Source organism: Canis aureus, chromosome 18 (assembly GCF_053574225.1).
Source record: "Canis aureus isolate CA01 chromosome 18, VMU_Caureus_v.1.0, whole genome shotgun sequence".
NCBI lineage: Eukaryota > Metazoa > Chordata > Mammalia > Carnivora > Canidae > Canis > Canis aureus.
The window spans coordinates 35,962,235-35,986,546 of record NC_135628.1 but is presented as its reverse complement, the minus strand read 5'-3'; positions in this window follow the sequence as shown (position 1 = coordinate 35,986,546).

The following is a 24,312-nucleotide window of genomic DNA, read 5'->3' as shown; positions in this document are numbered from 1 at the left end:
AAGTAATGATGACATAAGGGAGAGAATAGTGCTTTGCAGAACCAAAGGAATTTCAATTTTAGTATATGTGCTGCCTAAGCGAGCATGCAAAGGAACTTTAACATAAATGTATCAAAGAAAACAATGGAATTCGATGTAGCTTAAGTACAGAGTTCAAGCCTGGAAGTTGTGATAACTGAGGCAGGAGATGCATTATGGTGCTAGATCATGCGCTGTTTTGTAAACTCTATTAATGTATGTAGATTTATCTTCCCAAACTAAGCTGAGCTGCTTTAAACTACTTAAGATTCCCTATGGTCTCTTTTACCTCCAGTCTGTGCTGATTGTGGTTCCTCAGGCTATGATAAATCTACTCTCAATCTGCCTGCAGAACTGTAACCCATCTTTTAGGTCTCAGTTTGCATATTACTTCCTCAGAAAAACTTTACTGTGATATGCAGAATCCAAAGATGATCTACAATGAACCATACTCTGTATAATTTCCATTCCTTCAGCATGAGTAAGAACTATGAATACGATGGGATACCACTCAATGATTAGGCTACTAATCAGTTAATCCAAGGGGATACTTTCCTGGGTGTACTTAATTTATCCAGATGAGCTCTTAAAAAAAAGATGAGGTATCAGATGATTTCCTCTGTATAGCCTAGAAAAAAGCAGTCATATTATGAATTCCTTTGCAAGGAGCCACAGGGGATCTCAGTCCTACAGCCACAAGGAACTAAATTCTATAAGCAATCTGAGGAAAAGTGGAAAACAAAAGAACAAATAAAAACAACAATAACAACAAAAACTACTGAGCTCTAAATGAGACTACAGACCTGGCCAACATCTTGTCTTCACTCCTAAAAGATCCTAAATGCCTGCCCTATAAAAACTGAGATAATAAACATATGTTGCTTTAAGCTACTAAATTTGTGGTAATGCTTACAAAGCAATAGGAAATTAATATACTTATCAATTCATCACACTTGAGTTTCTCCTTATAACTATTATGGCACTCAGTTCTTGTTCACATCTGTACCAAGTACTGTACCTGGAACATAATATGCATGAAAAATAAAATGTATTAACCAAATGAGATGTAGGGGGCCTTTGGAAAATTTTAAGCATTTGAATGAAATGGTAAATACCCTGAATATTAGTTATAATTACAAACAATTTTGTATATGACTTGTTCCCAATGTATTTTTTTTCCAATGTATTTGTTAACTCCATCTTTCAACATTAGTACATTGTCTAACCAATACCACATCTTTAGGCATTTGTCTGACATTTGTGTATCTTTCTAGATGCTATTTCTCTGATGATACATTGTTTTCTCATTGTCCTACTTCTACTTACTTATTTTCCCTATTTTCTTGTGTTTACTTGAGAAACACTCACTCCTAAATCCTGCCCACCCTTCACTAACTCAACATACCATGTGACCAGAAAACCTTAATCTTTACCTATGTTTTCCATGAAAGTCAACTTTAGTATGCAGAAGAGAGAAATGTTCTCTTAGTGTTCCCAAAGTTAGAAATGATTTACACTGATGTCTATCCCTGGTCTTTGACAGAGTGAAATATCACCTGCTTGTTGCTTTTAGGGGTAGAACTGTCCATTCAATAACCAGAAACATCAATCTTGGAAGCTATTCAGCAACTAGTGGCTAAGAGGGGAAAAAAAAAGTAAATATTTTCAATTTGAATTCAGATATCCATCAGATTAGATTTAGAGAAGACGCTGATTCTGATACAGTCTTCTGTGACTTTTATGGACTAAACACATTTCTGTTGCTTGCATATGCATGGTTTTTTTTTTTTTTACTTCTTTTTTAGAGTTGCTTTTAATATAAGCAGTATACATTTAAACTTTGCATGTTTATATGTTATCATGAATAAACTTCAAAAGTTGGTTCTCCCCCCCAAAAAAGTGTCTTTTTAAACTTTCTTCCCCCCAAAATGTTTTATGTGCAGTGGAAAATATAATTTACCACAATTTTGCAGCACCATATTCCACTTTACTCTCTTCTTCACTAATCATTTCCCATTTCCTTTCTTTTGTGATGTCCCAAATATGGCTGCAAAAATCATTACATAGCATGTAACCCCTTAGGTGAGGCTATTACTGGCCTATAATTTCCTAAGAAGTGGTGGGTCATGAGGCCCTTTTAAGCAAGCTGCTTGAAAATGCACACAAATGAGCATATGTTATTAGTGAATAGAGTCCTCAGAGAGCCATTGTGGTGGCTAAACTTTATATTATAGCTCATTCTATGTAATTTAATTCCAAAGTAGTTATTGGAACTAGGAATCTAAAAATGAGAAATCTTTCCTCTTTCAAATCTTTCTTTCTCTCTTTTTCTCTCTAAGTCTTTCATCAATACAGATGCAAACACAGAAACTACAAGATGTTAGGAACAAACGTGGAGCTTGGAGCTTGTGAATCTATGGGCACTAGGATTTCTGGTGTTTGTCCTCTCCAAGAAGGGGGAAGTATGGGTCAATAGAAATTGAAACAATGTGCTCACTCTGGGGAAAGAGTGCCTGCCATTGTAGGGATTATACTTTGCAGGGCACAGGATGAGTATGGCAAAATGACCAAATCATGCATGATGTAATTATTACATTAAAGGCACACAATTCAACAAGAAAGCATAACAGGATATATTTTTATGTATCCCATCATGATAGATTCATCAAGGAGCTTGTTCCTAGTAATATAATCTTTGTCACAGAAAATAACTTATTTAGCAAAAATTTGCATTAATTTAGTATAAATACTTGTAAAATACATATGTAAACATAAAAACAATACAGTAACATGAAGTATCACAAATATCTCTACTCAAACTTCTTAAAGTTTTTCTATTTTAAATATTAGGTAGCTTAAATTTAAAAAGATTGTATGAATAAATAAAATCTGTAAATACAAATAACATTAATTAAAGGAATGATTTCAGAAATTCAGAAAGAGCTGATTTCTCCAGGATTGAAAACATTTTCTAGTTCACAGCAATTATAGTCAAAGTTAATAAAACCAATTTTGATTTGCACTAAAGATCAGCTAGCTAATTTACAGGCACAGCAGAACTCTACATCTGCATTTTGCTTCAGTCACAGGAAGCCAGGATCAAAATATGCCAGGTAAATGTCAGAGAGATCTTCATGTGCTACATGACCAATGGGTACCCAATGGAAAAGGTGGATGTCATGCTCTTTGTGTAATTTAAACACATGCCACTAATTGTCATGCAGTTGAAACTTCGTAATGTTTTACTTTGAAAATAAATTTACATCTTTGAGTTTCTGATAAGGAATAGGCAAACTAGCTAGAGTTCCTGAAGTCCATTTTGTTCAGAGAATGGTGGCTGAAGTCTGGTGACTACATTTTCATTTTCTTTTATACCTCTATCAATTGATGCAAAGCTGAAATGACTTTAAAGTTAATGAAATTAAACTCAATAGGTGATTCAGAGCAAACAATGTAAAAGAAAATTCCTGGTATTCAACAACATAGTTGTTGAAAATACTGATTGTCGAGAAATTTTATTCTCTCAAAATCAAACTTACCCTGTGGTCCATGTAGATGGTATTTTCAATTTTAATTTCTGAAAAAAAAAAAAAAAAGAAGCTAACATGGTAGGAAAATATATTGTTGATATTTTCAAAGTGTTTTGATTTTTAGAAAATATAATTTTCTCTTTCCTAATCTATAGCTCTAATTCAAGCAAAGCTGTCTTTAAAAAACTGGGAGAAAATCATAAGTATTTATGAAATTTAGGACATGTAGGAAAACCTCAGTAAAAGCTATCATGGGCTAAAACTATGTCTACACATTGATAAAACAAAGATAGGGCAAAGTGAAACCCTCAAAAAAACTTCAGTGTGGTGTAAAAAATGACATATACACAGATATTTTAATATGATGCGGTGGCATAATAAAGCTATACATGCAGTGCTGACAAGTTTTAACATACTGTTTGTTTTAAACAATGCGCACAAATAAGTGAAGAGTAAAGGGCAGCTTGGGTGGCTCAGAGGTTTAGCGTCGCCTTCAGCCCAGGGCCTGATCCTGGAGACCCAGATCAAGTCCCACCTCAGGTTCCCTGTATGGAGCCTGCTTCTCCCTCTGCCTCTGTGTGTGTGTGTGTGTGTGGGGGGGGTGTCTCATGAATAAATACATAAAAGCTTTAAAATAAATAAATTTATAAATGAAGAGTAAAAAGTCAGGCTGTGGGAACTCAATTATGGAGATATTCCAAATAAAGCAAAAATAATGCCATAGAAGTGAGAAACACCATGCTACGTATAAAAAATGTTATTCAGTTTGTCCAAAATATGGAATATAAATTAGGTATATAAATTGTAAATTGTGACCAGATAAGTAGACAAAGATCAGATTAAGAGACTTTATAAACCATGATAATGAGTTTGCTAATTTTCCATGACTAAGTTCGCTAGTTACATTTTTACATTTTGCTATATAATATGAGACCACATTAATGACAGATATGAGGGAATCAAGCAAGATTCATAGCTGTTAAGAGACTACTGCCATTGTTGATGCAAAAGATTATAAATATCTAAATCAAAAAATAGAAAAGAGAAGGTAAGATCAACATCTATTTACAGAATAAAATAAATCACCAATCAAAATGTTAGCAAGGGATTGGACCCATGATGACCAGCAAGAGACAACCAAAACAAAACAGTAATGTAACTATTGACACATAAAAGATCTAACAATAAAACTGGACAACTGAAAAACAAGTGGTTTACAGGATATTGTGAAAAACCAATCAAATGTACAACCCAAGAGTCCTTGCAATTATATAAATGTGTGCTTAAGTGAAAGAAAAATATTTTATTTTTTAAAAATATTTAATTAATTTATTTATTTGAGAGAAAGAGGGAGAGAATGCAAGTGCGAGGAGAAGCAGAGGGAGAGGGACAAGCAGACTTTGCATTGAGCATGGAGCCCAGTGCCAGGCTCAAACTTAGAACCCTGAGATTAAGACCTAAGCCAAAATTGAGAGTCCAATGCTCAGAGCCACCCAGGCACCCAGAACAGCAATATTTTAAAGTTGAAATTTAGACATGGTTAATAAAGTGAAACAGAACGAAACCTCTTAGATATCAGATATCTAATAAATGTAAATTTGTCCTTCTACCTCCATGAATACTGCACAGTATTCTCTTAAAGATATTAACATACTAAAAGCCTAAGAAAATAATAATCATTATTTTCTCTTGATGACTAATATTAATGTATTAGTAGTTTGGCTATACTCGTTGCTATAAATGTTAAAGATGGCCAAAATGAATGAGTAGGAGAAGCAGACCACAGAATGGTCAAGCATGATCAAATCTGAAAAAATGTACTTGGCTTCATTCCAAGTTGTAGTCCTAGAAAAAATTTAATATCCATTCACTACTCAATGTGATAAAGTCTATTTATAAAGGCCTACAGCTAGTATTTTACTTAATGATGAAACACTGAATGCTTTTGTCTGATATTGGGAAGAAAACAAGGATGTCCAGTCTCACTCTTTCTATTCTGGATCTTGCTGGAGGCCAGTGCAATAAGGCATGAAAAAAATACAAAAGGCATATAGATTGGAGAAAAAGAAATAAAACTGTAGATAACACAATTCTTTACATAGAAATCTCAAAGAGTCTACCAAAATTATTAAAATTGATAAATGAATTTAAGAAGTTTTCAGGATAAAGTCTCTCTCTGTATTAACATGTTTATATGATTAAAAATTGTTGACATTTTAAGGAAAAATGCCATTTATACAGCAATGAAATCACTAAATACGCTTTGTTTTTCAGAATATGTTTAAGATCTACAAACTAACAATACAAAACACTGACAATAGTGAAACAGAAAACTTTAATAACCAGATCTTTAAATGTACATTGTTCTTGGATTGGAAGATACAATAATTATTTAAAAAAAAAAATTCTTCCCAAAATAAATTTAATGCAATTATCAAAGTATCAGCAGGATTTTAAAAAAAAAAATCTACAAACTTTATTTAAAATTTACATATAAAGGCCAAGGAACTAGAATAACCAAAACAGTTTTGAAAAAGAAAAAAAGCATAGAAGACATACTACTTGATTTCAAGACACCATAAAGCTGTAGTTATGACAGGGTGTTATCAATGAAAAGATAGATAAGTGGAGCTCAATATTATAATAAAAGGAACAGAAAAAATAAATGGAATAGACATCAATGCACGCATAGCTGGTCAGTCCATGTGTGAAGATGCGAAGGATATTCAAGAGAGAATAGATAATCTTTTTGATAAATGGTACTGGTATAAGTGTATATACATATAAAAAAATGAACCTCTACTCATACTTCATACCACCTATGTAAAAACATACTCACATTGAATTATAGATCTAAAAGTTAAATGCAATATATTTAGAACAAAACCATAAGTGAATATCTTTGTGATCTTAAATTCAACCAAGATTTCTTAGTATGATGCCAGAAGCATGAATTGTTAAAGAAAAAAAAACAGATAAATTGGACTTCATGAAAATTAAGAACAACTGCATTTTAAAAGACACCATCAAAAAATGAAAGAAAAAGATATAGCAGAAAATATTTTTAAAGTGTGTGCCTGATAAAAAAAAACTCACATTCAGAATATAAACATCACTCACAATATTCAAAAAAGAAGATAATCAGAAAACTGACAAAAAATTTAACAGACACTTCACAAAAGATACAGGGATGGCAGATAAGCACATGATGTTTCACATAATTACTTATTAGAGAAATAAAAAAAAACTAGAATGAAATTCCACTACACATGTATAAGAATGATTTAGAAAATAAATGAAAGAAAAAGCTTGAAATATTAGGGAAGATGTGAGACAACTGTTTCATATATTGCTGTTAGAAATGAAAAATAATGCAGCAAAAGATTAACATACACTTAACATAGGGCCCAGCAATCACAATCCTACTCATTTGAAATGGTATTAATATGAAAAGCTATGTTCACAAAAACCCATATGTTAATTCTGATCATGGCTTTATTCATAATTCCTCAAGCCAAGAAATAACAAGTATGGTCCTCAACTGGAAAATTTATGAACAAACTCAAATACATCCATACTAAAATACTACTCATCAATAGAAATGAAATAACCTACTCATACATGCATCAGCATGAATATATTTCAAATGCATTATACTATGTTAAAAATGGTTCAAAAATGCATTATTCCATTTTTATGATATTTTCTAAAAGAAAAAAACTATGGAGATAAAAAACAAACAAAAACAGACCAGTGGTTGCCAGGACGGAGGTGAGGGAAGGTGTCAACTGAAAAGGAACACAGAGGAATTTTTGTTAGTGAGGGAATTGTTACATAACTTGATTGCAATAGTGGTTACACAACTTTAAACATTTGCCATAGCTCACTGGAATATACACTAAATAAGTTATACTTTTCTGTAAATAAATTACATTTTAATAAAAGAATAAGAGAAACCTAAATTCCAGGGTGAAAAAAAAACCCTAATAATACAAAAGAAATCAATAAAATACTCATCAATAAAATTGTTGGAATTGAGCTCAAATCCAGTTTAAAGAAATTAAAACAAAATCCTTATCAAGAGTAATCTGGTGAAAGGAGAAGGCTCAGAGCTGAGACTTGTTAGTGTGGGTTGGAGGAGAACAAGGTGGCTATAAGAGGCAGTTTAGCAGGTGCCACATAGAGATGTAACCCAGACTATACACACTGCCAGGCAATATATGTGACACTATTTCAGCTCCAAAAAAGGATCTCTGTTTCCTAATTTGCCACTCCAGAGGGGGCAATATTTTTTTCTAATTTACCACTTGGTAGGGGAAGGATAGCAATCAGGAGTTTGTAGATCCCTATGTGACTTCAACCAGAGTACATTTAGAAAGCTAAAGATGAAATTTTTACTGACCCCTGTGGTACTGTAATTGCAGCCATGACCCAGGTCTCTGATATGTCTTAATCACAGGTAACTCAAAAGCAGTTACTTCAATCCAGAACAATGTAAGCTAGCTACATTTGGAATATTTGGTACCTTTATATTTCTATATTATTTCACTCACCTTTTAAATGGTCATTAGTAATTCACTATACAATATAAAATGGCAGTTAATTTAAACCTGTGTTGGTAGCATCAAAACAGTTAATTTCATTAGTACCTATGTGGTAACCATGGTAGCCTATGGCCATGATAAAAGCATATTAAGTGATCTTCATGCAGTGTTAACATTGGAAGAAACCTTAACTCTAAGCCGCTTATTTTGTAATTGAGACAACGTGAGTCCAAGTAGGTTCAGAGAGGTCATATGACTTTTCTAAGGCCAAACAGCTAAAAAGTGATCAAAAAGGGACTAAAACAAAGTCTTCTACATGTTAAAAGTGGATTTTTTCACTATTTATATTAAAATAATTCTGTTTTTCTTCCTTTTTTTATACATTCACTTTTTGTCTGTAAGACAATATATTAGGTTATGTCAATTTATTAGTAATTAATGAGGAAAAATACTACTCACCGTAAAGTCAACAATCCACTATGATAACTATTAATATTTTGCCACATTCCCTTCTATGTATGTGTAATTTTGCATGACAACATGTACACTTTTGTATTCTGCTTACTTTTGTAATTACTGAGCATGAATTCATAACATGTCAGAAGTATTTTCCCATGCAGTTCTGCCTACTTGGTAATTGTTACTCAAAAGGGCTGTATAGACTTCTTCAAATGGATATATTGCAATTTAATGAGCTTTTTTCCTGTTGTTGGAAATTTAGGATATTTAGTGCTTCAGTAGAAAACTGTCATCACGTTATTTTAAAAATCCAATAGCACCTGATGCACCGCAGTGCTTCCTTTTGTAAAGCAAAACTAGTTAGCTAGAAAAGACTAAACATAGAAATCGGGGTAGATAATTTAAGGTCTAAGTAATAAACACAGCAAATCACACAAAACAATTCATAGTAATTGAAGGATGGTTGAAGAAATTTTCTGATCCCAGAAAGACATTCTGATTTTTATACTCATTAATAACTGATGTCTAGCTCATTAATTATATATTTGTTCTTTGTGCATTCTACATAACTAATTGAAATTCAAATTTTAGCAACAAACATCCTCTTTACACTATGATTTCCTTCTCATGCCAGTATACCTCCTCCCACAATCATTAACCCAATAACATTTTCTCATAGATATTCATATACTTTTTTGGGCTGAGAAAGGAAATTATATAATCCTAGTTCATCTAGGAGGCCAAGAATGGTTTGACCCAGTTGAATTTACCTATCTAGTTAGGGAAGGGCCAATTCTTCTGGTTACACTTCTTGAGTTTTTTTCTCTACACTAGACTGCGTAATGGTAGTAGCAGTAGAAGTTGCAATTGCAGTAATAGGAGTAGTGGTAGAAGTAGTGATAGTAGAGGTAGAAGTAGTAGTGGTGGTAGTGGTGGTAGTAGTAGAGCAGCAGCAGCAGCAGTGGCAGTGTACTGGTAGTAATGGTAGTAGTAAAACATTAATTTTTGTTGATTTCTTTCAGGTTACATGCACAATTTTAAGATCTTAATATACTTTACCTGATTTCTGTCTTTAAGTAACACCCACAGGGTAAGAATCCATTCTTAACTCCAGATGATAAACTTGAGAATCCGAAGCTAGATAGCTAAGAAATAGTTTATTTATTTATTTATTTATTTATTTATTTATTTATTTATGATAGTCACACACACAGATAGAGAGAGAGAGGCAGAGACACAGGTAGAGGGAGAAGCAGGTTCCATGCACCGGGAGCCCGATGTGGGATTCGATCCCTGGTCTCCAGGATCGCGCCCTGGGCCAAAGGCAGGCGCTAAACCGCTGCGCCACCCAGGGATCCCAAGAAATAGTTAAGAAGTAGTGAATGTGAGACTTTAACTCTACTTCAGGATTTTTGAAAATTTTTCCATGATGTTAATAATAAAACACATAATAATAATGGAATAGTGAAATATTTAAAATAATACATATAAATACTGTTTAATATTAATTTAATAGTTGATATTTAATAATAAAATAGTCACTCAGATAATGGTTTTTCAGATATTTAATAATAAAATAGTCACTCAGATAATGGTTTTTCATAAGAGTGACTTCAAGTCACCTGAATACTATATTACACATATTTTGATATACAACAATATAGATGTAGAAATGATCAATTTTTATACTGAATGTATACATCTGATTAAATAATTGCTTTATCTCATAAAATTCAGATTTTGGAAATGTTAAAATGTTAAAATTAGGGGCACCTAGGTGGTCCAGTTGGTTAAGCATCTGCCTTCACCTCAGGTCATGATCCCAGAGTTCTAGGATTGAACCCTGTATTGGGCTTTCTGCTTAGCTGGAAATCAGCTTCTCCCTCTCCCTTTGCCCCTCCTCCTGCTCATGCACTCCTCTCTCTCTCTCTCTTTCTGTCTCAAATAAGTAAAATCCTTAAAAAGTTAAGATTATAAATTAAAAACATTAGCTCCACTAAAATAAATTAGGTATACATCTAACAAAATGCATAATATCTACATGAGGAACATTGTAAGACTCTAATAAAGAACATCAAAAAAGAAGTAAATCAGTAGAAAAATATTCCTTGTTTATGGATAGAAAGACTCAATATTGTCAGGATGTTAGTTCTTCCCCAAATTTATCTATAAAATCAATAAAATTCCCATTAAAATCCCAGCAAGGTATTTTGTGAATATCAATAAACTGCTTCTATAGTTTAAACAGACAAGAAAAAGAAAAGAAAACAAAACAAAAACAAAATAGTCAACCCAATATTGAAGTAGAACAAAGTCTGAGGACTGACACTACCATACTTCAAGATTTGCTGTGAAACTAAAGTAGTTAAGGCAGTGTGGTATTGGTGAAATAATAGACAAATAGACCAATGAAAATATATATTTTTAAATTTTTTACATAAATATAATCAATGGATCAAAAGTCGTCTTCAACAAATGGTCTTGATAAAACTGGATGTCTATGTGCAAAAAAAAGAAAACTATATGGATACCTTCCACTCTTCAGAAAAATTAACTCAAAATGGATTATAGACCTAAATGTAAAACATAAAACTATACAACTCCTAGAAGATTACATAGAAGAAAACCCAGATGACTTTGAGTATGGTGATGCCTTTTTAGATACAACACCAAAGACACAACTCATGAAAGAAAAATTGCTAAACTGACTTCACTAAAATGAAAACCTTTATTTCTATAAAAGAGAATGTCAAGAAAATAAAAAGACAAGCCACAGACTGGGAGAAAATCTTTGCAAAAGACACATCTGATAAAAATTTGTTATCCAATATGTAAAGAACTCTTAAAATTCATCAAGAAAGGAAATGACCCAGTTATAAAATGGACAAAGACATGAAAAAATGCCTTAAACCAGAAGATACACAGATACTAAATAGATATATAAAAAGATGCTTCACATCATATGTCATCAGGGAATTACAAATTAAACAATAATGAGATACCACTACGCATCTAATGGAACAGCCCAAATCCAAAAACAATGACAACACCAAATGCTGGAGAGAATGTATAATAATTGAGAGCAGTAGGAACTCTCTTTCACAGCTGGTGGGACTATAAAATGCTATATCCACACTGGATAACAGTTCAGTAGTTTCTTACAAAACTAAACATTGTCTTGTCACACGATCCAGCAACCATGCTTCTTGGGATTTATCCAGTTTAGCTGAAAACTCCTGTCTACACAGAGGTTGCACACAGAACTTAGATAATTTTTATTAATAATTCCCCAAACTTGGAGACAACCAAAACATCCTTCAATAAATAAATGGATAAATAAACTGTGGCCTACCTAGACAATGATAAAGCATTCTGTACTGCAAAGAATGGAGTTCTCAACCCATGAAAAAATATGGAGGAATCAAAAAAAAAATATGGAGGAATCTTAAATGTGTATTGCTAATTGAAAGCAACCAATTTAAAAGGGCTACACATTGTGTGATTCCAATTATATGACATACAGAGAAGAGAAAACTATGGATATATTTAAAAGATCTATGATTTCCAGGGACCAAGACAAATTGAGGGATAAATAGAGCACAAAGGATTTTTAGGGTACTTAAACCATTCTGTATAATACTGCAATGGCAGATACATACCATTATATATTTGTCAATTTATACACAACATGCGCAACAGTAGGGGTGAACCCTAATGCAAACTATGGACTTTGGTTGATAATGATGTGTCAGTGAAGGTTCACTGATTGCAAAAAATGCTGCCACTGTGGTGTGGGAGGTTGATAGGGAGAGAGGTTGTGCGCCATGGGAATAGGGAGTATATGGGAACTCAATCTTGTTGAACCTAAAGCTGCCCTGGAAATAAAGTTAATTAATTAAAAAGCATTGAGATTAGAAAGTAGTTTTTATAGGATCATTCCCATAGAAAAGCTGTTTCCCCTCAAAGTTCATAGAAAAATATTGCCACTGTAGCATTGCAAGGAGTAGCCACAATACATGTACATGCATAAAGACTTGCTATTGAATGACTGCCAAGAATTTTTGTTCTATCGGAAATACTGACGAGGTAACTGTGTCATTGTTCAATAGCAAGTTCCAAAGCTTGCACACTGAATTCCTGATTGGCTCTTTTCCTATAGCTTAACTGTCAGTATTTGCTTTCACATAAAGTAGTAACCTAAAAATAGCACATTCAGTTTTACTTCTCATCTGGCAGTCTTCTCTGCCCTCTCAAACATTAGCTCTTGCCAGGCTTTTCAGAACTTTCTGTGACTCTCAGAAGAGGCTCTTAATTCTTGGCTAATCTTGCCTGTATGTCTCACAGGTGCTGTAGCCTCATTTATCTTCTTTCTCTCCAGAGTTGTACAACCAAGAACTGTCACGCCCACCAATAAATCTAGCCATAATTGTGTTAAGAACTGGAACTCAGCTTCAACTTCCCACAAAGTCCATTTTATTTTCACTGTCCCTTGGGGGTCAGATGGAAGGAATGTAGTCAAGGATTCACCAAACCAGAAGCATGTCAATTTTCTCTCCTAGGTCATAAAATGTGAAATGCAGTTCTAAACCCCTTATGACTATGATTAGAAATTAGAGATTAATAAGGATTGACATTGAAATGTTGCAAAGAATCTGTAATTATACCTGAATAAAGAAACAGGAGGGGGAAAAAGGAGGCTGATTCATATCATGCCAGTCAGATTTTTAAAAAATTATACAGAAATGTTTTCCATTTCATTTTCCAAAGCTAGTAAAAAAAAAAAAAAAAAAAAAAGCTCTGCTGGAAAGAAATCGAATGACAGTACATACACAGGTTTCCAATCTATATTTTCATTGTGACACCTACACATACTCCACTCTGATCATGTTTCTACATTTTTGATAGGAAAGCACTGTTATTAAATGTGAAAAGGCTGAAATCCATGAATAATGGCTATTAATTATCACAATTTATTAAATGAATAAAGGCAGCTGGGGCCCCAGTGTGTCCCTGACACTGCACAGATGAAACTATAGATGAGGGTACACAAAGAAAGATTATTTCCAGTTGTTTTATAGTGCTTTACTTAAATCTCAAACTTTTCTTTATAGTGATAGTGTGATTGTTTTATTAGAACTGTCCATGGTCAGGAATCTTACCAGGCTCACATGTACAAATACATATACAAAGCTCAACAAATCTTCCATTGTCTCTGTTGCCTGTTGAACACTCTATTAAGGAGGACTTCTATGCTCAGCATGAAAGTACAAGAAAGCTGGATAGAGAAACAAAAAAAACTGTACAAATGCCTCATATTTTGACCTTTTAAAAGAGCAGTAATGAGTAAATGATTGAGGCATCAAATGATGAAAGATGGTGGCTGAAACATTGCAGTTACGAAAAGTGTTCCCCTCTCTAATATTAGCCCTGGTATCTTTGTCTTTATGGCAATGCTCTGCCGTAACTTCATAGCATCTTTGTTCCTGCTATTTCCCTTGAGCTACTAGTCTTGCCTATAAGTAGAAATGTGCATTCCTGACTCTAACATGTTTTTTAAGATTTTATTTATTTATTTGAAAGAGAGAGAGCACATGTAGAGAGAGGCAGAGGGGAGAGAGAAGGGGAGAGAATCCCAAGCTGACTCCGTGCTCAGTGGAGTAGGTCTCGAGATCCATGTCACAACCCTGAGAACATCTCCTGAGTTGAAATCAAGTGTCCAATGCTCATCTGACTAAGCCACCTAGGTGCCCGTCTAACTTTTATTTCATGGAAACTCTTTTTCTCATCTCTCTCTTAAATTTTATATTTACCTAAGATCCTATTGCATCAAATTCCCCCTTTCCTATCACCTTTCTTCTCATTGTTCCCATCTCTTTCTCTTTATACTAAATATGTAATAGAAATTTCAGGAAAATAGTAGTTAATAAAAATTGCTGAATTCAATTATAGGCATTTTAATTTCAGTAGGTTTTTTTTTTCTTCTTTTTTAGAGAGAGAGAGTGTGTGGGTGGAGAGGTAGTGAAATAGAGAGAGAGAATCCCAAGCAGGCCCCATGCCCAGCATAGAGCCTGACATGAGGTTCAATCTCACAACCCCATGTCCATGACCCTGAGATCATGATAGCCAAAAATCAAGACTCTGATGCTTAACAGAGTGAGCACCCAGGTGCCCTCTGTATTTGTTGTTTTTTTTAAGAAGAAAAACTTAAAACTCGGTGGGAGATATGATAGTCTCAGTTTTTAGGCTATGCCCCTATGACCAACAATAAAGGATTGTTTTGTTGGTGATAAAAATTAAACTTAGTCACAGTCACTGTAAGCTATCAAACAAGAGAGAGGGACTTAGTGTAACCAGAGGCTCCAAACCTCAGCAACTGTTAATCAAATATTGCTAATGTGATGATGGGAATCATTGGCACCTGACATTAAGTCAAGCAAAAAATAAATAAATAAATAAAAAGCTCTTTCAAAAGTAAAATATGAAGCAAAATTTAATTATTCCTTAACTTGAGGCTCATAGCTAAGGAGAGAAACCCGCAAAGGGAAGCTGAGCCTAAGATAGTGTAGGAATGCAGAAGAAGCTATAAAGAACTAGAATCTGAGTCAGTACAAAGTCAGTGCTGAATTTTACTCTTTGAGATTCATTACTTTGAGATGGCCTTTCAGTCAACAAGTCCAAACCAAAGGATTTGAAAGGTTTAGATCACTGTTATGCCTGACACATAGTAAGTGGTGAACAAACTCTTGAAATTACTATTATCATTCCTACTGAACTAAAAATAAAACTTCTTTAAACAAAAGCAAACCTTTGCCAGTATCATTACAAAACTGTCATTCTACTTTTCAAGAGCAGAAAGGAATTACAGTGCTCACTGACTCTTGGAAAGAGTCAGCGTCTGTCATCTGTCAACCTGGGGCCTCAAGGATGGGGAGATTTTTGAGCATCATGCCACATAGTTACTGACATTCAGAGGCAGAACTCAGAAGCAGATGGTGGGTAAGCCACAATCCTAACTTCCAGATCACTGTTCCACACAAAAACAATATGACAACAGGAATATTTAACTATGCAGACTGTGCAGCAGGTGAGATTATTCTATTTGCACTGATATTTAATCACTTCCATGTTAAAAGTTATGATTTTCAATTTTATAATTTATGTATAAACTTCCAGTATATGCAAATATACTTAAGGTATTCATAATGAAGGAATGTAACAAATCTATAATGAGATACAACTTTTTATGAAACTTGTGTAGATCAAAAAGTTTCAACTATGTGGTTGAGGTTATAGGGCATTCTTATACTGTAGGTTTCTAAATTGATGTAACATTAACACATTAAATAAACACTCCTATATTGGCCCTGTAATTTTACTTCTAGGAATCTGATCCATTGGCCTGTGCATATATGAAAGTAATTATGTATGTACAAGTTAAATCATTACAGGTGTTTTTTTTTTTCCTTTTTTGGTAATAGCAAAAGTTTGGAAGAAGTAAAAATGTTTTTTAATAGGAAATATTCTGTAAAATATTTTACATAAAAAAATACCACTCAAAAGAAATGTTACTTTAGATTACTGCTTTAGGAAAATCTCCAAATAACACTTCAAGTGAATTAAGCAAGTTGTTGAATATGGAAAACATGTTACTAATTTGGAAAAAATATATACATTGACAGATACATGTTTGCACACATATGCATGTGTGTTTATATATGTACACATATTTTGCACATATACGTACAACATACACATATATACAATGAACAAATTGCTAATAGTAGTTGCCTTTTGGTGTAGGGAATTAAACAGGAAACAGGAGAAGGAGAAATATTTAATATTTAATTTTATCCTTTTTGAATTTTCTACAAGGTACTACATATTAAAAATAATTTTTAAAATAAAAAATAAAACAAATCATTTATTAACTACTTTGGGTATAGAGCTCAGAACTAGAGATTATAGAAAACAATTTTATTTATTATGCTTCCTGCTTTCCTCTTTGCTTTAACTATTAGTATCCACAAAACAACAGAAAGTGGGGACTTCCATCGCATATTTCATATGTGCTAGAATCTCTTGTAAAAATTACTTTCAATTCAATTGAGGCCTTTAAAATGCTAGACTTTACAATGAATTTCATACTTCCTTAAACATTTCTTGCAAGCACTACACTAAAATCTGGAGTGAATGCTGGATAATCAATGCTTCTGGGGATTCTATGTCCTATTCTCATTTTTCAGAAGGAAGTTGCCAGCAGCTTGCAAACAGAGTATTTGCTGTTTTGTTTAATATTGTGCCAGTGTTTGTTTTCACATTGTATATGTGTATACATACTTTTAAACGACATTGCAGAATTTGGCAGCTAAATGATTTACTTGGGTATAAAAGCAACATTTATTTTATTGAAAGTTTTTGCTGCTACATATATTTGTTTTTAAAAACAAAAAAAAAGCTTTAAGCAGCTCATGCTCAACATAGAAGCAGCAAATTGAACTTAAACTAGTGTTGTAAAGAGAAATAAGATGGCAACTTTAAAGAGGAAAATATTCATGATACTTTTTGAAGACAGTAAAGGAAACTTGATTCAAGGGAACAATGGGGTAGATGTAGGGGCCATTGCAATGAGGTCTTGTCATGAGGCAGAGAGACTGGACTCACCTCTGAATACAGCATGCGTAAGTGGGATTTTATCATCAGGGAGCAGGATGGGAATCAGTGGATGGATAATTACTAAGAGGAAACATCAAAGATAAGGGGAGACTTTGATTCAACTGGTCAAACAAAGTTATTGCTGAACACAGGCCAGGGTGATCAGACATTACCTGGGGAATTGTGGAGGAGAAGGGTCATCAGATATGGAAGGTGGAGTTGGGGGTTTCTTACCAAAATGACTTAGTAGGGTTCTTTCTAAAATTGAACTTTTATCAAGAAGTGCATAGAAGTTTCAGGAGCCTAAAGCCTAGACACATCAAGAATCTCTGTCAAAATTTCTTTTTTGCAAGGTAGAAAAATTCTATGGTCTTTTTGATATTAAGGAATTAATTCCTACATATAAACAACTCTCTAAAATCAGATAAAATACTAAATATATTGGAGATCCTAGAACTATTTTGGGGGTGGAGGAGGGAGAGCAATATAAGGAATGGTGTCTTCCATTTTTTTATTAAATGTAATTTAAAGGGTTTAAGTAACTTTTCAAGGTCTTTTAAAATTTATTAGTTTATTTTTGTGTCTTAGTGTTTTATAAGTCCTAAAATTAGTGTTAGCCATAATTGAGAATGTGCTTCTAAGTACAGTATGTTTAGCTTAATTTCCCTTGGACCAGCATCTGTTACAATACTACTCATTACTTCTCCCTTTGAATCTCAGAGCTGTTTAACCAAATGTCATTGGAAGAATGAAACTTTTGCCTATCTTCTTTGCTCTCCTAAAACAAGAGACATGGTAAAAGAATGATGCCTTACCTAAAAGCTTAATGACAGTTTTGAATTTTTTGGAAGTTTTTAATTAATCAATTTAAAATTTATTACATTTTTTTAAAAGCATATTTCTTCTGTTTGGTTGTTTTTAATGCCTTATAGATAAAGGAATAGACATGAAGGTATATAAGGCCCAGCAGGTTCCAGTAGGATATTGTATTCCAGAATTAATTTTCCTCAATAGGTGCGTACGTGGTGAGGGGTGTGTGTGTGTGAGAGGAAAAGAAGGAGAGATACAGCAGTTCTGGTCAGAACACCAAGCGTTTTTTAAATTGAATGAGTCTGGGCAGCCAGGGTGGTTCAGCGATTTAGCGCCACCTTCGGCCCAGGGTGTGATCCTGGACACCAGGGATTGAGTCCCACATCAGGCTTCCTGCATGGAGCCTGCTACTCCCTCTACCTGTGTCTCTGCCTCTCTCTCTCTCTCTCTCTCTCTCTCTCTGGGTTTATCATGAAAAAATAAGTAAAATCTTAATAAATAAATAAATAAATAAATAAATCTTTATAAATAAATAAATCTTTATAAATAAATAAATCTTAAAAAATAAATAAATAAATTGAATGAGTCCTACTTAACAAATGTACTGCTTTGTGGAAAGAAATGGATTTTGAACCAAAATGAACTTCTCTGGGTAAGAATGGCATTGATAAGAGCTTCTCATGGCAAAGGTCTGAAGGTGCTCCAATAGGGCAGTGAGTGAAAGGATGGGATAATCTTTATAGGATCATTTGTAAATAATCTGTAAAAAGCAACATTAGCAGCTAATTCTGAATATATTTTGTGAATATGGTGATTTTCTTTATTTTACCTCAACCATTCAGTACATTCAGATACAGCCATGACAATACAAATAGATCTCAGGTCACAAAAAATACTTCATGCTTTAATATGATATGTAGATTTGGTATTTCTTTCTTTCTTTTTTTTTTTTTTTAAGATTTTGCTTATTTATTCACGAGAGACACAGAGCTAGAGGTGGAGATATAGGCAGAGGGAGAAGCAGGCTCCCCTTAGGGAGCCCAATGCAGGACTCAATCCCAGGACCCCGGGATCGACTCGAGCCGAAGACATACATTCAACCAATGAGCCATTCAGGTGCCCCAGATTTGGCATTTCATTACTCAGTTATCTCGTAGTAAATAGAAGAATTACAAGAGACAAAAGGCCAGTGTAAGTGATAGAGATAGGTTAAGTACTGCATAAAATGAATAAATATAAATTGATATAATTTAACTTAAACTAACCACTCTTTGTGACTAAATTACCTAGGTATTCAGGGCAAAATAATATTTACTTTATTTTTATTAGGCAATTCATATCCCTCTGTTCTTCAACCACCTTATTTTGGAATTCTTTCTAGCAGTTTATACCTATTGTACATTATTGCTAAATGGATGCAAAACTTTCCCTCCAAAGCCTTCTAAGTTATAATAGATCAAGTAACCACAAGGACATTTACAAAGGAACAAATTTGAGGGTTGGACCTACTACTAAGAACAAAGATATAATTATTTTGACTACTTTGCTAATTGTAAGTATTCACACAAAAGGAAACAGAAAATTAAGGAAATAATTTATATGCATACCACACCAAAATGATACTTTCATTCTAAATCTCATTTTTTAAATGTAAAAACTTTTGGTTTGATTTAATCTGATTCATCAAGATAATTAATCAAATTATTTAGCATGCCTTCTGGGATCTTTTGGGAAGACAAAACAGCAATAAGCGCATGGACATCCTTCCACACTGATAATGCAGTGGCTATTAGATAATTTATAATGTAGTGGCTATTAGATAATTTATATTTAATTCCATGAAAATGACATGACAGTAGTGATATACATGAATTCAGAAAATTCACCAAAGAGTAACACCAGGTTTTGGTTGCATATATTAATTTTTAAACTTTGCAAATGTTTATATTAACTTTAGCAAATAAAAAAAAAATACAACATATAGGTATCTTCAACATTTCAGGGAGTCAATCACTTTTTAACACTAATTTGTACCCAATACAGATAGTTAGGATGTCAATTTTATGCTGAAGACTTTGTTTTTCTGATTTTCTATGGCTCAATACTGAGACTGTTGCTAATGGATTTTACTTACATGCTATATTTGAATTGTATCTTTCTACTAATCAGATGCAACTTTTACTGACATTTCTAGGAATAAAAGAGTTAAAAGTATTTCCTAATAGAACTACATTGTCTATGACTGCAAAGTCAAGGGCCCTGAGTCAAGTGGATAAGGGTGGGGGGATATTTTGAAGATAAATAGAAAATATATTTGTGTTTTTTAGGGGAACAGACCTTCAACAGTCATTTTGGGAAAGATTTTTCTCATTAAACAATCATACTAAAGACACAGGGTTATCTGCAAATCTGATATCTCCTCATGATGTTTTCAGGGAGTACATTCTGGCCAGAAGCTGCATAGAACATGACAGTGCCCCCTAAACATAGTGGTCAGGCATCCAAAATAGTCAGAGGTACTTTTAGTCAATAGGGCCTAGGGGCCATTTGCATCAGGGAGCAGCTTGAAAACACCAGGTGGGGCCACACAAAGCAGAAGCTTCCCAAAAGTGATGGGCAAGTAACATTCTGAAACTATTTAGAGAATTGCTATAAAGTAGCATAAAGTACATATTTTATTTTGCCACCTAAGAGAATTAAAAAAGTAAAAAGTAAAGTCTTAGGATCAGTTGGTAAAATATTGGGCAATAAAGAGAACTGTTGGGGTGGTTGCAGCATTTTCTTCCAGTTCTGTTAGATTCTTTATCCTTCTTTATTTGGTGTCCCTCAAACCCCGTTTCTTTTGGAAATTCCTTCCTGAGCTTGTCAATGGCTCTGTTTCCTGCTACATGTTAAGAAATATAAGTATAAGGAATCAGAGATTAGGAAGAGCAAGAGCTAGACTACTGGTGGCAATGGAATACTCTTTGAGGACCTGATACTCTGATTTCCCTATCTTTTTCATTCTGTAAAGATTCCTCTCAACTAAATAAGCAGATTGAAGAGGGTTTGTGTAATTTTCAACCAAAAGAAAAGAATTCTGGTTTATATAAATAAGAAGAGCAGTGTATCAGAAAAAAGAAAAATTTTCCATAAACAAGGAAATTATCAAATTTATAAATGTTTTATTATACATGAGAAAATAAGTTGGCCGTACAAAGAATGTAGAGAAACAAAACAAATATGCTGTCATAAAACTATGTCATTTATTAAATTTAAAATAATCCAGAAATGCAATTGCACATAATTATATTGTAAATTATTTAAATAGCACACACAATCACATTATACTACTGAAGAGTCATTGTTATGTGAAAATTAAGGTAGAATATGGCTGCATTTGCTTCAGTGATTGAGATGTGGGTGATTCCTAAGTGAAACACAATTTATGTAATTTTTAGAGATTAGATTTTGGAAAATTATAGAATTTAATATTGATGCAAATATGCCTCATTATATAATGTAGATTATCTAACCCAATCATATCAAACTAAATTAATAATAATGAAGGCAACAAACAGCAGGGTATAATAAGTAGAAATAACAAAGGAAATATGATCCACAACACATAAAATCCAAATTTCTAACATGCCATTCCTGAAAATGAGACTAACAATACTCAGTAAAAATGTTGCAACGTTGCCAAGAATTGCAGACTGTAGAAAGCCTGACTTTTTAGTAGGATATATAGAGTCCTGAACAAAATCTTACAACTTGCTACATTCAGTTGACAATTTATTATGACTTTTAATTAGTTACTAGACAACTATAAGATGTTTAATAGTTTATCTGGTAAATTAAAAAAAAAGCCAAATCATTTAGTTATACAAACAAAAAATATATATATTTTATAATCAATTTTCAACTGAGTTGGTTAGTATAAATTCTGATGAAGCTGAAAAAATAATTTTAAAATATTATATTAAAAGATTTTTTTAGAGGGTAGAAGACCAAGAATCAATTAGGTCAGAATCAAAATCTTCCAGCAAGGGCTTACTTAATGTTCCTATCCTTTGGACAATATGAGTTATTCTTTGTACTAAGACCTCACTCATCTAACCTTTTGCCAATTTGGGATGAGTTTCTCAGAATCACAATGAAGTAGACCTGACATAAAGCCTCCAGAAATGCTTTCATTTGTGAAACCCTGCCTGGACAGTTTCAGTTAGAAGCATTGAGGCTAATCATTCTTTGGGTTTATGTCATTCTTGGTCCCCACTCAAAATATACACCCAAAGAGCCCAAACCTACTCCCTTCCCTTAATGAAAACACCACCATAGCTCCTACTAAAGCACCTCCACCACCCTCCTTCTCTCATTTTAAGTTTAGTTATATAGCTAACTTGTAACAAAATCGTCCTATTCTCTCCCCCTTTCCTCTCATGCTGTCATCTGCAAACTCTGTTTATCTAAATCTAATTTACTCTTGGATAATCAGATTCTGTATCAACTCTTACAGAAATCCTTCTTTGGGGATGCCTGGGTGGTTCAGCAGTTGAGACTCTGCCTTCAACTCAGGGAGTGGTCCAGGGTCCCTGGATGGAGTCCCACAACGGGCTCCCCTCAAGGAGCTTACTTCTCCCTCTGCCTATGTCTCTGCCTCTCTCTGTGTCTCTCATGAATAAATAAACTAAATCTTAAAAAAAAAAATCCTTCTTTACTCCTCATCCTTTCATTGGCTAGGGTACTCTTTTAATAATTGTCTTTTTATTTTTATTTTTATTTATTTATGATAGTCACACACAGAGAGAGAGAGAGAGAGAGAGAGAGAGAGAGAGAGAAGCAGAGACATAGGCAGAGGGAGAAGCAGGCTCCATGCACCGGGAGCCCGATGTGGGATTCGATCCCGGGTCTCCAGGATCACGCCCTGGGCCAAAGGGAGGCGCCAAACCACTGCACCACCCAGGGATCCCCTAATAATTGTCTTAACAATGTATATCTCTACCATTTTTATGCTTAGTGAACCATGTTGTAATTGCTTATTAGGTTGCATTGTAGACTACAAGCTCAGTGAGGTTAACAACTATAATACCATATTAATCACAAAACTATTTTTAACATAGTTTTGAATAGAGTTGCTTCATAAATATTTGTTGATGGAAGTAATGGAAGGAACAGAATAAAATAAGAGAGGGAGGAAAAGAAGGATGAAAGAAGGTATTGAAATCTAGCAAAACAATGCACAGAGAAGTAGAAGAAAATGCAATGTAATTATGGCATTTAACTGAAAAAAATATGGAGAAAATGTTCAACTCTGCAATCAATCACTGAGAACTAATGAAGAATGTGGATCAGGGGAAGGGAGAAAATGATAAAGAAAGAGACTTAAACCATGATTAGAAAGGCATCGTTCTGAGGAAAGTGTCATATCTCCATTATAATTAATAATTATGTCTCAGAACCAAACTTAATTGAAAATAGATTGAAATGTATTCTTCTCACAGTAATATTATAGTAGTTACATATATAAAGTCCTGAGTCAAAAAACATGTTTAGCCGGAGAACACATTTTCGTATTTTAAACCAGAAACACCTGAAACAGAAATATCTAAAATCTCCTTGTAAAACTCACTGAGTAGTACTAAAACTTGTATTGCAACACAATTGTTTCCCCTTACAATGGGAAGGGGTAGTTGAAAAAATATTTATAATTTGGGAATGATCTTCACCTTGAATATGCTATGCAAGGATTGTTCATTTGTTCCAGAAACTATTTCTATTGATATAATGAGTTATTTATTCAATGCAATTTTTTTCCCCAAAACTTCTATGTTAATATATAATAATTTTTTTTATTTTCTCATTATAATTCTATTAACTATATTTTCTGTGACATGAATTAAAAATACTATCTCTGGAGCAGCCCAGGTGGCTCAGCGGTTTAGTGCCGCCTTCAGCCCAGGGCCTGATCCTGGAGACCCAGGATCGAGTCCCACTCCGGGCTCCCTGCATGGAGCCTGCTCCTCCCTCTGCCTGTGTTTCTGCCCCCTCTCTCTGTGCCTCTCATGAATAAATAAATAAAATCTTAAAAAAAAATACTATCTTTATGGTACATGAATCCTGATGTTTATAGCAGCATTATCCACAATAGCCAAACTATGGAAAGAGCCCAAGTGTCTATCGGCTGATGAATGTCTATCTTCTTTAAGATGTGGTATATATAATATAATGGAAATTACTCAGCTATTAAAAAAGAACGAAATCTTGCCTTTAGCAACCATGTGGATGGAGCTGCAGTGTATTATGCTAAGTGAAATAAG